General features: G+C 48.5%; 2 long non-coding RNA genes across 12 annotated transcripts in view; one reads left to right on the plus strand and one right to left on the minus strand.

Moving 5' to 3' along the window:
* Positions 1–87: 87 nt before the first annotated feature.
* Positions 88–7,130, minus strand: LOC135285052 (uncharacterized). Its single transcript, XR_010350062.1, has 3 exons — positions 6,895–7,130; positions 5,999–6,094; positions 88–453 (listed from the first exon to the last, which is right to left on the minus strand). It is a non-coding gene; the product is annotated as an uncharacterized LOC135285052 (long non-coding RNA).
* Positions 7,131–7,942: 812 nt separating this feature from the next.
* The window catches only part of LOC135285073 (uncharacterized), a 148,000-nt gene continuing 140,673 nt past the window's right edge, over positions 7,943–15,269 (plus strand). For all 11 annotated transcript variants that reach the window (XR_010350104.1, XR_010350087.1, XR_010350100.1 and 8 more), the window contains exon 1: positions 7,943–8,180. This is a non-coding gene — a long non-coding RNA (uncharacterized LOC135285073). The remainder of the gene's footprint in view (positions 8,181–15,269) is intronic.

The following is a 15,269-nucleotide window of genomic DNA, read 5'->3' on the forward strand; positions in this document are numbered from 1 at the left end:
CCATCTCATATCATTGGGATAAAAATCCTTATTCTGATCTAGTCTCATTCTAAATTGAAACAATTTATATTAGCACACCTCTGCCCATACTGTGTGGCTGTAACTCATTATTTTTTTAAATGTGTAGAGCCTGGTCCACTTGTCTGCTCAAGCAGGGTCATCTGGTGCAGACAGACCGGGACTGTGACCTTTTATCTGTGATCGTGGCTTCTGAATATCTTCAAGGATGGAGACTCCACATAACCTCCCTGAGCAATCTATGCCAGTGGTCAATGATCAACATCCTCACCATGACAGCTTCTTTCCATGTCTTGGTGTTACACAAGATTTAACACGGAGTATGTAAATTTTCAGAGATGCTGAGCAGATCCAACAGCTGGGATTGCTCATTACTTTTAAAGATCAGGCAAAAAAACTGCTGTGGTTTTTCCTCTTCTGGAGCAGTAACAATTTCTAGATGAAAAGACAGCAGAGAAAGGATAAATCTGGGGTACAAACAGATACAAGTGAACTGCCTGCCCTCTGCCATTTTTTTCTGAGTAACTTTAAACTCTGGTGCACTCTGGCTTTCAGGCAAGGCACATTTTCAGAAGCTCTCAGATGACAGTGGTTGCAAAGCTCAGCTGAAAACTGAGCACAAATGGAAAATCCTGTCCTTTGGTCTCTCCTGGCATGTCAACTATTTACTTTGACTTATTTAAAACTTACCTGCTCTGCCCTCATTTTCTCATTTCCAGTCGCTTGTACCAATCAGCATTATTTGGCTGAAAGACAAACTATCCAAACAAATGTGTTGCTTCCCTGCCACAAGCTAACCAAAAAAAAAAGTCATCCCTGAATCCTGAGGGCAGACAACGGACACTGGCAGGAAGGCAAGTACCAGCACACAGCCCTGTGTGGTGCTGGTTTTCTGGGATGACAGTCTATTTACATGATGCTTTCCATACAGCCCATGCTTTCCCTACCCACCACTGCCAAGGTGAAGTTGCCCAGCACAACAGCAAAATAAGCTGCTCTGCCTAGTAGTGGAAAGGTCTTTTCCCAGCACATATTACAGTTTGCTTAGATGGGTGGTTAAAGACGGTGTGTTGATTTTAATGAGGATTGATAGTCAACATGAATATGCTGCCTGCCTTGCTTCTCTGCGGGGTGCTCAGCAGAGAGCCTGGCAAACCTCAAACAGTGGGATCACCTGTTGATTTGGGGATTAAAAGCTGTCTGTGGAAGGCTGTGCTTACAAAATGTGCTGAGAGCTTCTGCTGAAGGGGCTAATTCATAGTTTAGTCAAGTAGCTTTATAACCATGTCTATCATGAAAATTTGTTATCAGCATATTGTTTGAATCACAGATCAATGCGCACTGATTTTGGCAAATCTAATTAGATTTGAGGGGGAAGAACATGGATGCATTTTCTAAGGCTCTGCAGTTCCCATCTTTCTATGGGTAATTTCATTTTGAATTTGTTTAACAGTAATTAAAAGCTGTGAATCGTCATGCTGTGGAGATGTCAGCTGTGGTTATCCCACTCTCTTAACCAAGGCTGTCCATCACCCAACGCTGCCAGCAAGAAACTGGGAGTGAGGACTCCAGGGCCTCCCAGTTACACCAGTCAGGAGTCAATGTGTGCTCTCTGTATGGCCACAGGCAAGTTATTTTACATATCTGCACCTCAGTTTACATATCTGTGAACTTGGATATAGCATATATATGCATCTTAAGGGCATTTTAAGACTTCATTGATCACTACTACTAAGCTGCTTCCATTTCTTCTGCTTCCATGGCACAACACAACATTGATTACCATAATTTGAGATATGGCAGGGGCACAGCCTGGTGCTTATCTATCTTTATGAGTACTATGGCTGTGCTGCAGTTGCTGAAATCTCTTGGTACAGCAAGGATACCAGCAATGCAGGTGCTCATCATGATGTCAGGGCTTAAATAGGACATTCTCCAGGACTAAACTGGTGAGCAGCTTATGCCTACCACATATGCCCACATCAGACACTTCTGCCTCCCTACAGGTCTTTTCTCCAGTACTGGTGGAGTTTCTTTAGTGGATGTTAACCAGTTTGCCTATCTTCATATCCTGTGCCTCGTAGCATAAGAGCAGCAGCATTGTGACTGTGAAATGGAGTTAAAATTCCAGGGCAGTGTCCTGCTGTGATGCACATCTTTATCTCTGACATAGGAGCTGGGAAGAAAGGGGCCAGCACAGGCCAAAGGCTCAGGGTGCAGCCACTCTCCAGGCAGCAGAGAGATGCAAAGGAAGGTGTTGGACCAGATCTCCCACTTCTTAGGGTGGTGCTGGGTCTTTGTATGAAACATGGGCAGTGGTGCCACTGTCACCAGCTGTGTTAATGAGAGCACAAGCCTCCCAGCTGCCTCTGAGGAAGATCCCATACCTGCAGCCACAAACCCGCCTGTCCAAGCCCCCAGAGGACCCAGCCCCAGTGCCTGCCCCATGGCTGTGCCCACGCAGGCTGTGTGGGGCACATCCATAAACAAGCACTGTGGGAAAGTTGAACTTTACACATGAGTGCATAAATAGCAACTGGTCTTGAAAGAAGGACACCCGGTCCGGCACAGGTTTCACACACCATCCCCCACTTCCCTCCTGTTGCTGGAGGAGTACTGTGCATTGCCCAAAGCTCAGGTTGTGGCTTGGATGTGTCAACAGGCCTGTCATGACAGTCCATGGGCTGCCAGTGTCACTCTCCCTTGAAAATTGTTCACATGAATGTTTTATATTTGTTATAGATGAAGAGATTAGTGTAAAGGCTAAAAAAGGAAAGTAAACAGAAAGGAAAGGACCCTGGGGATACCGCAGTGGTGTCTGCCAGCTTGGCTGGTCCAACCTGTTTATAATGTCTAACACAATCACAGGTGCCAAAGAGTAACCGACAAGTTAAACAGTTTCCTCTTTGAGATTTAGCAACAGGATCTTTGTGTGAGGAAAGCAGAGATCTTGCTGTTTTCCCTGGAGCTGGATCTTTCAGAAATAGGGAAGCAGTCCCCAGGCTCTCCTCTGGAGACTGGTGGCATTTTACCTGCTCTGTGCATCCTCTGCTGCTGTTGAGACAGCAGTTCTGCTGTGGGCACAGGGCTGCCCTGTGACCAGAGCTATGGGCCTTATCTCTCATCCAAGGGTATCTTCATGTCCATGGTTTTCCATCCCTGCTGACAGCACCACTTGCCACTTCCTCTCCCAAGCATGCAACTTCTCTTGTGATCCTTCACCCTTCAGACAACAAACTCCTCTCCAAGGATTTAGTCAGTGCCTTTCACAGAGGCTTCCTGGGAAATCTGGCTGGGACCTGAACGGTGCTGCCTCCCTCTCTCTTGAATTCTCTCTTGTCTCTTGTTCACAGAATTTATTTATTTAATTTTTTACTAATGATGGAAAACCTTTGGCTCACAGTTTTGATAGCCCTCCCCCAAACTCAAACGTGGTCATCTCTGGGTCTACTTTCCAACTTTAGTAATGCAGATATTTTGTTTCACTTCATTCCAGGGCTTTCTTCTTTCTTGAATCATATTCAAGATAGTAATTTTAAATGCTCTTCATAATCTCTAAGGGAGTTTTTGGACCTACTAGTTCAGTCTTGCTGCACATGCAAAGACATCTCTTTGAAAAGTCAAATTTCTTTTTTAAAATTATTTTTTATGCCACAAACTTGGGGAATATGTGGACCATCTGAGTCACATGCTTCTGTAGCTGGTAGCTGAGCCATCAGTGATAAGTCTGTTATTTCTGTGCTTCATATCAACCCTGAATATCCTCTCTCTCTGCTCTGCAGTCACATCTAAGCTACCCAGAATCTCTTCATCTCACATTGAACATGGAGAGGGCACAGAAGGCAGTGGAAGTCTTTCCAGCAGCTTCATAAACTTTCCAGTCTTTATTTTTTCTCTTATTGCCTCCTACTCCTGGCTCTTGGAGCCTCCCCACGGAAATCACCATCACCTAGAGATGGATCACTGTTGGGGTACAGGAATGCCTTTCCTTTAAATTAATATGAGTACTTAAATTCAAAGACTGGGAAAAGAAATTAATTATAATAAGCACTGTTGCATTTTACCATTGTTTTATCACAGAATGAACTTGATATTGGTAAATGTAGCAGAGAGGTATGTGTAAGAGTGAGGACTAGAGCTGGTGGTATCAAATCATAACACCTGCTGCACAACAAATGGGTGTAGCTGGCTGCAAATACATTCAGGATGACAATTAGGTGGTTTCTCATCTTCAGAGAAGAAAAGTTCCAAGATAATATCCAAGAAGGTGAAGTGAGGACAAGACACTGATGTTCAAGTTAATGTCTTTGTGGGCAGGCTGGTGTAAAATGTTGGTTTCTATTGGGAGAGGAGCAGATGCAATGACCTAACCTTTCCTCCCGAGTGTCTGAGACGACTGAGGGTTTTTTTGGAGAGTTCTGGAATTAACCTGGAATAAGCTTAATCCCTGGATGAGGGAAGGTATATTTACTGCTATGATTACACACTCAGCTGTTTTTGCTGCTGTGTCTCTCCATGGCCCATGTGTGCAGGGAATGTCTGGTGGTTTGCTCCAGCCTCTGCTGCACCTACCTGTCCTGGCTGATGACACTTCACTTTCCAGCTCCTGTGGTGACCAGCTGGAAGCTGTCACCTCCACACTCTAGTAACCTCAAAGAGCACATCACGGCTCTCCTTGGCTCCACTGGCACAGATTAAGAAGCACGCATGTGACGCCTGCTGCCAGCAAAGCTTGTGGGGTCATAGGGGGCGAAGCTAGAGCAGAGTGCTGGAGGGTAGAATGCTTCAGCTGCCACAGCCTCGTTGCAGCCTGACCCCTGATCTTTGCCTCAGATCTTCTTTTGGCCTCGAAAGAGCGTGTTGCATCAGTTGGCCTTGACTTTGCTCTGTTTAATTTGCAGAGGTGAACTTAGAGCAATGCAATTGCCTTGTGTAAGTGTGCTGAGCTGTCGTAAGAATGATTACACTTGAGTGCTTTATTGATATGAGACTATTCAGATCACATTACGAGAGGATTTTTATAGTACAAACACTAGATAGCCTGCAGGGCTGAGTGATAAGAACACAAGGCATATTCTACATGCTTGTGGAAAGGGTCTTTTTGTGTTTCCTGCACTGAGAGACCCTGGGTGGGATGGAAACTGCGAGTCTCCCCCGGTTAATGAGGCCACAACTTGCCATCACAGGGGGAAATGCTTGGTGGTGAGTGCCATCCCCCTGCCAGCTCCCTGTAAAGGTGTAAGGGTGGTCTGTGAATTTTTATGGGATGTGGGTCTGACTTCCAAACCCCAGCACTGCCTTGCAGGGGAGGGGAATGGCATGTCCTTGTGCCACAGGTCACAGAGGAGCCATATCTGGATAACCTCGGGTGACCATCATGTGACTTCTGTGTGTGTAAACAGGCAGGCAAACATTTTCACCCCTCTTCATGATATTTTCCTGGCTTTGTCATGCCAGGAATTGGACATGAAGTATCTATCTCTTGTCATGGCACACAGAGTTGTGTTCACAGTCATGCTGCTGGTGCTGGTAATGCCTGGGCAAGTCTGTGGCATCAGGAAATCCTCTGTTAATTTGAGCTGATGTTTTAACATCAGATTCTCTATGTATTTTACCAAGGAAGGAAGGGAGTCCTAGGGACAGAGGAATGAAAACTCAGTTTTCAGAGCTATTTGATTAATATTTCTCTTTTGCTCTGGCCACCAGGAGCTCTGAAGGAGCCATCAGGGCCCCATTTAAGGGCAATGCACATGTGAAAGCAAAATAATGGTTTTGTGCCACTGCTTCTCTCAAACTCTGGAGTGGGAATGGGCTTGGAGAAAAAAGTGTGTCAGACTGCTCCAGATAAAATTGTGTCAGTGTGCTCCACAATAAAATGTGTCAGGGTGCTCCAACACCTGGCCCTTTTCAGCTGATAAGATGAACTTTTGGTCTCATGACCATAACCTTAGATTTTGATCTTTCTCTTGAGTTCACTGACCTTGGGAAGTAATTTATTTAAGACTTGGTCTCCAGCCAGTTGTAGGAGTATGGCCCAAAGTGATTTCCTCCACCTCTCTTCCTCTGCAGCAGTTTGCTGAAAGGGACAGCACAAAACCTTCAATCTACCTGCTCAGCAGGGCTCCCACTTCTCTTACCACGAGCATGGAAAGCCTCTTTTTTCAACCCAATGTTGTATCTTGTTAAATTGCAGGACCACAGAGTTGCAGCTTGGATTTATACCCTAATTTTGTGCCTTTTGCACAATCATTTGCTTCTCCTGTAACAGGGTAGTTTTTGCAGATCAGCTCTTTCTTGAAATAGTCAAAGCATTGTAGGGGAGTTGGGAACATATTTACTAATTGAGTGGAGCAGCATGTGTTATCCACATGGAGATGTCACTGTGCTGGGTGGATAGAGACAGGCTCTGTGCAGAGGCTGATCAGCCTGGTGTGGCAGTGGCAGCTCCCAGGCTGGGCACCACAACCCACACAGATGCCAGCACCCTCTGAGGCCGTACACACTGCACAAGTGACACTGCAGCTCCCACCTCGCTGCAAAGGTGCTGGCACAGCAGGATTCTAGGCTCCCTCCTGGAGAGAGCAATAGCAGTATGGAGAAAAATCTCACATGGCATTGCAGCTTCTACTTCATTTAGGGTCCAGCCTGGAATCAAGGGGATGTATTTAATTTTTTTCTTAGTTTGTTAAAAAAAAAAAGGAACTAAAAATTCAAATAAAGCTTGTTCCATCCATATACTGGATTTGTTCATTTGTTCTTTTCCTGTTTCAACAGTCTGCAACCTGTTCTGTATTCTCAATGTTCTCTCTTTGAGTTCTTGGAGGGCTGCAAAGCTACTTTCTACATTTGTATGTGGAATGCTTGTATCCTTCTCGCCTGTGATACTTCGGAGACAGACATGATACGTCAGCTCTTGGGAGAATGGTATTTAAAATTAAAAAAAAAAGGTTTCTATAAGAACCAAACTCGCAGTGTTTGGGAGAAACGTGGACAAAGGCTTTTGTTGGGGTGAAGAGGACGGGCAATGAAGGCTCCCGTGCTGCCCATCCGCTGATGCTGAAGCTGATTCCGCTCCCCCGCGGCACCTTCCTGTCCGGGGCAGCAGGACGGGGTCCGTAACCTCCCCGCGCACGCTGCGCGCCTCCGCACCGGCTTCCCCCGCACCTGCGGAGCACCGCCGGAAAAAATCTGGTCTTTTACTTAATTATTTAAATTTCAAGGTACGCCGAGGCTTGGCCGTACAGGTGTTGCGGTGCGGTGCCGGCAGTGCTGTTCTGTGCGGTGCCGGCGGTGCAGTGCGGAGCGGTGCCGGCGGTGGGATGCAGGGGCTGGGATGCGGGGCAGGAACGCGGGGCTGGCAGTGGGATGCGGTGGGATGCAGGGCTCTGGGATGCGGGGGGATGCGGGGCAGCAGCTCGGGGCGGGCGGTGGGATGCAGGGCTCTGGGATGCGGGGCTCTGGGATGCGGGGGGATGCGTGGCAGCAGCTCGGGGTGGGCGGTGGATGCTGGGTGGTGGGATGCGGGGCTTTGGGATGCGAAGGGATGCGGGGGGATGCAGGGCAGCAGCTCGGGGCGGGCGGTGGATGCAGGGCTCTGGGATGCGGGGGGATGCGGGGCAGGAGCGCGGGGCGGGCGGTGGGATGCGGGGCTCTGGGATGCGGGGGGATGCGGGGCAGCAGCTCGGGGCGGGCGGTGGATGCTGGGCGGTGGGATGCGGTGGGATGCGGGGCTCTGGGATGCGGGGCAGCAGCTCGGGGCGGGCGGTGGATGCTGGGCGGTGGGATGCGGGGCTCTGGGATGCGGGGCAGCAGCTCGGGGCGGGCGGTGGATGCTGGGCGGTGGGATGCGGGGCTCTGGGATGCGGGGCAGCAGCTCGGGGCGGGCGGTGGATGCTGGGCGGTGGGATGCGGTGGGATGCGGGGCTCTGGGATGCGGGGCAGCAGCTCGGGGCGGGCTGCTCTCGCTGCCCCGGGCTGCGGCCGCGGGCGGCGGGGGGCGGTGACGTCACAGAGCCGCTCGCCAGCACAGCGTTCCATTGAGCCGAGCGCGTGCTCGGGCGAGCACATGGGCAGCGGGGCCCGCTCCGCTCCGCTCCGCGCCCGGCCCGGCCCGGCCCGGCCCGGCCCCGGCCCGCCCGACCCCTGCCCGCAGCGGCGCCGCGGTGAGTACCGGGGCCGCAGCGAGGCGGCGGGGCGCGGGCACAGGGGGTATTTATTTATTTGTTTATTTATTCTGCTTTTGCCTTTGCTTCGCCCAACCCCCCCCGCGTTGTTATCCCGGTCCCCGGCGGGGCGTGCGGGTCGTGGCGCGGTTCGGAGCCCGGGCACGGGGGCAGCGCGGATGGGGGGAGGGCAGGGTGCCTGTCGTGTTATTTATTTTTGTTAAAGCGCTGGGTCTCCCGTGGCCTAGAAATACCAACTGCACGCCGAGACCCGTGCGGATGGGGAGGAGACGGGGCCGGGGCACCGTCCGACGGCGAGCACGGCCGCGATGGGGTCGGCGCGGCTCGCAGTGAGCCGCAGCGATGCGCCCATCCCCCGCAGCGCCCCCCACCCCGGCCTGCCGGACCCGGGGAGGGAGCGGGGACGAAGAAATGGGGGCGTCCCGCGGCGTGGGGAGACCCCCGGGGCAGGGAGGTGACGGGGGGGTCCCCGAGGTGCGGGGCCGGGCGAGCCCTCTGTGATTGCGCGGAAAATGCGCGCAGCGCGCAGGCCGGGGCGCGGAGCCGGCCTGCTGCCTGCCCTACTGCCTGCCCTGCTGTCTGCCCTGCTATCTGCCCTGCTATATCTGCCCTGCTGCCTGCCCTGCTGTCTGCTATGCTGCTGCCCTATTGCTACCCTGCTGCTGCCCTGCTATCTGCCCTGCTGCCTGCCCTGCTATCTGCTATGCTGCTGCCCTTTGCTGCCCTCTCTGCCTGCCCTGCTGCTGCCCTGCTGCTGTCTCGGCGTGCGGGGTCAGTTCAGCTTTAACCCGCAGAGCTCGGCCTCCGTTAGTGTGGTCGGCCCGGTCCAGAGCTGGGTGTCAGGAGGACCAGAGGAATGGATGGGGAAGATTCTTTGCATATTGCACGGACCGTTTCTACAAGCGATTTTTTAGGCCGTCTTTTCCTCAAAAAGTTGTGTGGGGCTTTGTAGTACTTTAATAGGCCTCATTTTATTTTTATACCAAAATAATACTGATGTGTTTCCATTGAGAGGGTTAGTGCTTTAGGACTTGGATCTCAGTCTATTAAACTGTTGTTGCTGCATCTTAAAATATCTGCAGAGAACTACCAACAGAACTGAGAACTGAATCTGAACGATGCTACAGGCCTTCAGTGAGATCTTTCTAATCCCATCCTTGTTGGCAAGTTTAGACATGTTGTCCTGGCCACATATCTGGTCAGACACAGTGAGTCATGTGCCCTACACTAGTTCCTCTTTATCAATATGTTAAAAAAAATTGTGTTATTTAAGTCATTGATTTGGAACCAAAGAGCTTTTCTGAGGGTGTATTAGAATATGTTAGCCATTGCTAAACACAAAGAATACAATTGTGTTACATACATGTTACAGCTGCATGAGATGAGAGTGTTTATTTCTTCAATAGAGCAGAAGTGCAATCTCTGCAGTTTGCACCAACTGCAGTCCACTAGTGTGGATTATTTTAAGAGTACTTAAATACATTGTTGCAAATTAGGAGGATATTAAAAAATGCAGCTCTGAAGTATGGACATCATTAATAAATAAGTATACAGTCTGATACTTAATCGTGTCATACACATTCAGTTTCCTTTCAAATGTGATTTTAAAAATTATTTAACAAACATGTGTTTTCCAAGCATGTGAGGCAGTAAGACTCTTTTGTGCTGGGGCTGCATATCTTGATAAATGCCAGCTTGCAGCCTCGGGGGTTCAAGTCATTTTATATTCACTAAACATCATTTTAGGAATGCACCTCTAACTTTATTCGTTCCCCCTCTAGCTTTTGTCTCATAGCATTAAGTCAGGAGTATGGCTTACAGCTATTTTAGGATTGCTGTAATTCGGATTGGTCTGACTGTGCCTCTGTGCATTTTAAGTTATATTAAGGTAATTAGTGGTACAGGTGCAGTTTGTCGGCCGGCGGGAGCGCCTCTGTCCCTGTTTGCAGCGAGATGTGCATGTGTGTCTGGCATCCCTGCGAGAGGGGTGCGTGCACAGGGACAGCAGGAGCGGTGCCAGCTCGCTGCCTGCGCAGGGCCTGCAGGATTTGGCATCGTTTGCTTCTGCTCGCTGATGTCCAGCGACGTCAGAGCCGCAGGAATAAGGAAGGGCTCAGGCCTGCCTCCGTGGAAGAGCCTGTCTGCTGCAGAAAGGAATCGTCTGTTCAGTTAGTTTGTAAATTGGAATATTGGCTTCCCGGGTGAAAGTGCACGCTTGGAATTTAACTTTGGCTACAGCTGATGGATTTCAGAGGTGATGGTGAGTTGTGTGTCCTGATGGCAGCACGGTTCTGCGGCTCTGTGTTGTGGTGTGCTCTCCTCTCTGTGCCCCTGCACAACCAAAGCCCGGCTTTTTGTTTCATTAAGGACTTTTGTGTTCTAAGATGGGATCTTATGCTTAACTCTTTGCCAGATTTGAACCATATCTTCCTGTTTTTAATCAGAATGCTTTACAAAGGCAGCCCGTGCTTCCTGGCTGTATATATTTCATTCACTTTTTTGTATGAGAAATTGCTGTCAGGGGAAGCTGATGTGGAGCAAAGCTAGGGGAAAGAAAAGTGTATCTTTACTTTCAGGGTATTGGTGCATCTTGTGTTCGTTTAGCACCTTTCAGCTGAATATGTTCAGTGCATTATTACAATATTACTTTTTTTACTGGCCTCTTTCTACAGCTTTTTCGGTAATTATGCTGGTGCAGCTCTACTCAGAATTGCAAGGTCGTGCTTACAAGTGTGACAGCTTAAATAATATTTTTCCCCATTGGTCTATGCAGACAGTAGTGCTAGCAAACCATGGGAAAATGATGGTTTTTTCTGTGACATGGGAGGCATTTCTGCTGTTTGTTGGGTTACTGGGGGGTTTCTCTTTTGCTCCCAGCAGATGAATTTAGCGAAGTCTGGTGTCAGGAACTTGTGGTGCAGTGCACTGCAGCTGTGTGCCAAGCAGTTCAGCAGTGCAAATGGGTCCATCAGAGCCTCAGTGGAGTCTCTGCGCTGCTCTCAGTGCATCACTGCTGGGATGGAGATGCTGGGGTGGTGGGCATGACACCCTGACCTCTCAGTGCTGGCCAGGGGTGGTGTGATGTCCTGCTTTGTGATCCAAGAGGGATGCAGAGCTGCAAACTGAGCTAGCAGAGAGGAAAATGCATCCTTGGTCAGGAAGCTTTTGCCGTTCTGCAACAAGGTGATACTGATCTTATTTTGAAGTACAGCGTGTTGTTTTCTGTCTCCTTCATGGCTCATAGCTTTAGTTCTGAACACCTGTAGGTTCCTGGTGAGATTTATGAAGAGTGAGGAGGGAATAAAAACATAGTCTGTTTCTTGGACTTACTATCACTGCATCTAGGTTTTCTCTTGTCACAGCTGCATCTGCTCCTGAGATTGTCCATCTTCTCATGCAGCAAAGTGCTCAGTGCCCTGGCAGGCAGTGCTGCTGTGTGCCTGCGTATGGCATTATTTATTATACCTGGGGGTGCAGTGCCTGCCATTTGCTCACCTTGTGGGTACAGTTCCGTAGAGGACAGCATTTTTTTGAGCTACCAGTGTTACTGTTGTGTTCTCAGTTCTCTCTCTCTCTCTCTGGCAAGTGCCAGAGATTGTTTAAAACAGGGTTTGCTGGTGGTGTTTTTTTCCCTGTTGCTTCAAGGGTGACCGATGAAAGCACTGAGATGGTTACCTGGAGCGTCTCCTCAGCTGAACACAGCAGCCTGCTGTGACTCAAACACTGGGCATTTGGTGTGGTGTGTGATCTAAAACATCCAGACGTGTACGATCTGAATGCCTTTTAATGCATGCCTGGATGCTCTCATTCATTATGTGAATTCAAGGTATGGATGTGAACATCAGTGTGGAGCTCTATCCTGCAAACTGGGGTAGGATACCCTGAGTACTGGGGGTGTACTGGTTGAGTATCACCCAGGTTTGTCCCACCCCTTCTGATGCCTGTGCTGTCACATCTTCACTGCTATTGGTATCTTACATTTGTCAGCAGATAATACAATTAAATCTCCAATTGCCTCAAAGGAAAAATGGTCCATGAATTCCTGCTGATACAGTGCATCATGCAGGAAGGAGCTCTCAAATGCAGCAGTGACAGGCAGAGCTAGAACCAGTGCCTGGATTTGAAATAATTAAAATCAGAATTTATGGTGAATTAGAAATTAAAGGCAAGGGTGATTAGCTGCTAAAACAAATTGCCAAGAGGAGGGGCAGGTTCTGTCTCTCAGTCATTTCCACCTTAAAACCTGAGTTGGAAGGAGCAGTAGAAACAGTTTTGTATAAAAATTACTGGGTAGGTTCCTGCAAATCTCCTCGTTATGAAGTTCCTGGGCGATAGAGGGGAGGTTTGGCCATGACCCCTACACTATGAGTTTGGGTTGTGCAGGTGTTGGGAGCCCATCTGTGGTGCTGGGCAGTGGGCTGAGCTGAGCTGCAATGTGTGGGGCACTCAGACAAGGAGAAGAAGCCCAAAGCCCTGCAAGGACTGGGAAGTACTGTGTGTTTGCATGGAAGAGTGTCATTGCATAGCAGAGTGTCTTTGGCATGAAATATTTTGGAAATCAGCCTTTTGTCACCTGTTTTGTTGTTCAGGCAGGAATACCCAGTGCCAAGTTATGTACCTGGCCAAGAGCTGCAGGATCTTGGGAACTTTTGAGGGGTGAGGTTTACATCATTGGGGTTGTTGTCTATAAGCTGGGGGCTCTTCCAGGCACAGGACCCAGCTCCTCTTCTAGAGGTAAGAATGAATGGCAGAGAAGCTTAAAGAAAGCCTGAAAAACTCTCCTGTTTTGGGGAGAGGAGGTCCCTACTGCCAGAGCAGTACCTGGAGCTGGAGGTTGTTTCCTTAGAGGCAGGTACAGAGCAGAGCTGGGTGGCAAGACCACATCCCATCATGTGGTTTTGTGAGCAGCTCGTAGAGACCCTCAGCACAGTGTGGGTTGTGTGGGAAGCTCACAGACTTTGAATGGGTCTGGTGCATGGATTTTAAGGTGGAAAACTCAGGTTTCCTAGCCACCCATCATCATCATCATCATCATCATCATCATCATCATCATCATCATCACCATCATCATCATCATCTTCCCTTTGCTCAGCTGGATGGTCCAGTCTGCTTTTCCCTGGCTTTCTCTGAATGGCTGTTCTGTGCTGCCTGCCTCATCTGTGCTTTAGCTTTACTGCTGGAATGGAGCTTGGTAAGGGCTATGTCAGCCCAGTGACACCTTTGGTGTGGATGCAGCATCCTGATCCTTTGCTTGGAATTGGTAGAAGCCATCACATCAGTAGCACTGTAAGTTCTGCTCCAGGGGATTTCTGTAACAGGTTTGAAGTCATTCCCAAGCAGACATGGGACAAGTTGTGTGCTGCCTGCTGAAGTGCAGCATGCCTGTTGTCTCAGGTAATTTTGTGTCCTTCCGGAACTCCCAACAGCTGCATTTAAGAGGTTGTTTGCCTCATTTTTTCCCTCCCTATCAGGAGAACAAAAAATTTGGGTCTTTTCACCAGAGCTGCAGGAGTGGTGTTCTGTGAGGCCCTGTATAGATCTCAGCTGGCTGGGGAGCTGTTGCCAGCAACTTAGAAAGGAGAAGAAACATCCCATTGAGGAGTATAATTTTTTAAAAAAAGCAGCAACCTGCAACTCTTGATTAGCACTTTGTATTTTGAGGCCTAGATTTGATCATACTGCAACCATCTCATCTTGAACATGTTGGCTGAGCAAAGTCCCAGCCAAAGGAAGACACATTGCATTGCTTTGCACAGTTCCCTGCCCAGGCAGGGAATGAGCCCTGAATGCACAAGTGGAAGGGGCATACCAGCTGTGCAGATGTGGTGCAGGAGGCTGGAGACTCTTACAGCCTCTGCAGGTTTAGGAAAAGTGGCTTTTCCTAGATGCCTTTCAGCGAGGTGCTGTGTTGTTGCAGCTTGGTGTCAGATCAGGTATCGCTGTCTCTGCCTGTGGTGCAGCTCTGGGTTCAGGTGGTGTTGTGTGTGCACCTTTACGTGCTGGAAACAGCAGTCCTGGGCTCCTGCTGAGCCTGTGGGATGTGGAGCAATCACAAAAGCCCAGACTGTGCTTGAACCCTTGACTGGATAAAGCACAGGTCCCTCTTTGCTGATATTGATGTTTGGTATTATTATTATTATCCTCATCAGTGTAACCGTCATTATTGTTTTATAAGCTGTGTTGTAAACATAATGTTTATTGTACAATTATGTAGTCATGCTATCACAGTCTCTAGAAGTGATGTACTAAAACCCATTTATGCTTCAGCTGGGGTTGTAAATAGGTAGTCACAGCTATCAGTGACTAATTTAACACACAGAGCAGAAAGCTACCATACATCCTTTTAGAAATATTTACCAACCTTTCCAGCCCTATTTAAATAATGATAATAATGGGTTTTTTTAGTTTTGATCCTCCTTCATAAGAGTAGGAAAGTCTGAAATACATTTTCCCAGAAGTTCTCCTGCGGGGAGCAAAGGCCAAGAGCTTTATGCTGTGGCACAGGCAACTGGAATACTGCTCTGGGGTTTTGGAAGATTATGTTTGCTGAATCCTTGGATTTACAGGTATCTCATATCTGGTTTCGGTTCTTCTTAGTTATCTTTTGGGGGTGAGCAAAGCTTTATACATTTCTTAACTGTTAAAAAGCTGCTGTTAGATTATTTTAAATGCTAACAAAAATATACATGTGTTTGGTGTTACAGGAAAAAATAATCAGCCTTTTTTATGAGCTGGGAGGTTGGAGACCCCAGAGGGTTCTTCCCACCAGCATGTCTCTGTTTTTTGGTAACTGAGGCAAAACTGAAAAGCTGAGCTTTGGGTCTCCATTTGTGGAAAAATGTGGAAGGAGGCTCAGCTTTCCTGAATATACAAGAAGAATAAATAAATGTGATACAGATAAACAGATTCAGAGGGGAAATTTGTCTTGTAAAGTTTTCTTAATCTTGAGTTGTTAGTACAAAGACCCACCAGTTCTGCTTGTTGCAACCACCTTGAAAACATGCTGGGGTTCCCAGTGATTGGTTACGGGGAGAGTTTGGTGGCTCAACAAACCATTTTTCTCCTCCC

This window comes from Passer domesticus, chromosome 1 (genome assembly GCF_036417665.1).
Source record: "Passer domesticus isolate bPasDom1 chromosome 1, bPasDom1.hap1, whole genome shotgun sequence".
In the NCBI taxonomy this organism is placed as follows: domain Eukaryota; kingdom Metazoa; phylum Chordata; class Aves; order Passeriformes; family Passeridae; genus Passer; species Passer domesticus.